This window comes from Delphinus delphis, chromosome 8, assembly GCF_949987515.2.
Source record: "Delphinus delphis chromosome 8, mDelDel1.2, whole genome shotgun sequence".
NCBI lineage: Eukaryota > Metazoa > Chordata > Mammalia > Artiodactyla > Delphinidae > Delphinus > Delphinus delphis.
In genome coordinates this window covers 1,242,332-1,245,176 of record NC_082690.1, presented here as the reverse complement: position 1 = coordinate 1,245,176, position 2,845 = coordinate 1,242,332, and positions in this window count along the sequence as shown.

Here is a 2,845-nt window from a genome sequence, read left to right as displayed (position 1 = left end):
GTTTAATATGCGGTGTTGAGTCCATTTCGTTGAGCAAGGAGTAGCTCTTGTCTATTTCATATTTGGCCTAAGGAACTTTATCTGTGCTCATTTCAATCTCTGGTTTTATGCAGCACCCCAACTCACCTTTACCCTTAAGCAAGCATAAGTTGGTTTTCTAAATTTGAGACCCTGTTCTGTTTTGGAATGCAGTTCCTGTGTAGCCAAGTTTACATTCCGTGTATTAGTGATATCTTATGATGTTTCTTTTTCTGTGTGACATATTTCAGTTAGAATCATCGTACCTGAATCCACTCATTGTGCTGCTAAGGGCCTGATGACACAGATTTCATTGCTGAGTGATATTGCTTTGTAAGTAAATACCACAACTTCTTTATCCATTTTTCACTTTCTGCGATGTTGAACTTGTACTGTAAACGAGGTTCTTGTAAACAGAGCCGTTCCAAACTTTGGGGTGGCTGTGTCTTTTTGATTTTAATTTCCCTAAGCTATAGGACCATAAGTGGAAGTGCCCTAGGTTCTGTTGCTTTGTTTTTTAGATGTTTCAGGAAACACCATACACTTCTCCCGAGTGGTTGTTGGCAATTTACATCCCGCCCATCAGCATAACAAGGCTCCCAGTTCTCCATGGCCTGTCCTGCCTTTCTGGATTTTACACTTTTTTCAGATGGCTCTTTTGACCGGGGGGAAGTGAGACTTCATTGTAGTGCAGATTTCCTTTGCAAGCTTGCTTGGTTGGCCAAAAAGGGCGTATGCGTTTTTTCCTGAATATATTCAGGAAAAAACGCATACGCCCTTTTTGGCCAAGTGCATCATTGTGGACGTTCTGCCTCTTTTCCTATGCTTTCAATGCAATTCCAGTCTACCTCCTGAAATCGGTTTCCTGCAATTCTGCCCCGCTTTCAAGTCCTCTTGGCAGCCTTACTTCAGTCTATTTTTGGACGATAGCTGTCATTTATAACTCTGCAGGTTTGAGAATTACAGTGCCCCTGAGCTCCTTTCTTCAACTCGCTTTCTTGTGAGCTGGCCGCAACACCGCAGGATGGCTTCAGGCCCTAATCTGGTTCCAGCACGGCACGCTGAGCCTTTGGTTAATTCCTCTTCCTGGTGGGAAATGAGAGTTAAATTTGCCCGTCCAGACACCTCCAGCTAGTCTCTCATTGGTTCTCGCTATTCCTGTTCATCTTCCGCAGAAATTGCAAACTGGGCCAAACAGGAGGTTAAAGGGACTGACCCTCCAAGTCGGGAGAGTGTTAGTAAAGCGTCTGGAATGTTGCACCCGAGTACCAGGGGAGGAAAACTGAGACATATTTGAACACGTCTCCCGTTCACATGGTTGATCATACTCTGGGTTCCACATGCATGTTTTAGCTGAAGGAAGAATACCTTAAACCTGGAGAGTTGAGACCCGTGTAATGGGTACCATGCAATATGACTTCAAAGGGTCTTCATTTGCTCACCGAACCTCTCCAATCCTATCACTGCTGCGTTTATGCCCCTGTACACACGCTTGATTCTCTTTTGGAGACATAGCAATCCATAGGTTTTACGATACTTACTAGTCAGGTACATTCTTAGGCGTTTAATATGGGGTTTTGAGTCCATTTCGTTGAGCAAGGAGTAGCTCTTGTCTATTCCATATTTGGCTTAAGGAACTTTATCTGTGCTCATTTCAATCTCTGGTTTTATGCAGCACCCCAACTCACCTTTCCCCTTAAGCAAGCATAAGTTGGTTTTCTAAATTTGAGACCCTGTTCTGTTTTGGAATTCAGTTCCTGTGTAGCCAAGTTTACATTCCGTGTATTAGTGATATCTTATGATGTTTCTTTTTCTGTGTGACTTATTTCAGTTAGAATCATCGTACCTGAATCCACTCATTATGCTGCTACGGGCCTGATGACATAGATTTCATTGCTGAGTGATACTGCATTGTACGTAAGTACTACAAGTTCTTAATCCATTTTTCATTTCTGTGATATTGAACTTGTACGGTAAACGAGGTTCTTGTAAACGGAGGCGTCCCAAACTTTGGGGTGGCTGTGTCTTTTTGATTTTAATTTCCCTAAGCTATAGGACCATAAGTGGAAGTGCCCTAGGCTCTGTTGCTTTGTTTTTTAGATGTTTCAGGAAACACCATACACTTCTCCCGAGGGTCTGTTGGCAATTTACATCCCGCCCATCAGCATAACAAGGCTCCCAGTTCTCCATGGCCTGTCCTGCCTTTCTGGATTTTACACTTTTTTCAGATGGCCCTTTTGACCGGGGGGAAGTGAAACTTCATTGTAGTGCAGATTTCCTTTGCAAGCCTGCTTGGTTGGCCAAAAAGGGCGTATGCGTTTTTTCCTGAATATATTCAGGAAAAAACGCATACGCGCTTTTTGGCCAAGTGCATCATTGTGGACGTTCTGCCTCTTTTCCTATGCTTTCAATGCAATTCCAGTCTACATCCTGAAATCGGTTTCCTGCAATTCTGCCCCGCTTTCAAGTCCTCTTGGCAGCCTTACTTCAGTCTATTTTTGGACGATAGCTGTCATTTATAACTCTGCAGGTGTGTGAATTACAGTGCCCCTGAGCTCCTTTCTTCAACTCGCTTTCTTTTGAGCTGGCCGCAACACCGCAGGATGGCTTCAGGCGCTAATCTGGTTCCGGTACGGCACGCTGAGCCTTTGGTTATTTCCTCTTCCTGGTGGGAAATGAGAGTTAAATTTGCCCGTCCAGACACCTCCAGCTAGCCTCTCATTGGTTCTCGCTATTCCTGTTCATCTTCCGCAGAAATTGCAAACTGGGCCAAACAGGAGGTTAAAGGCGCTGACTCTCCAAGTGGGGAGAGTGTTAGTAAAGCGTC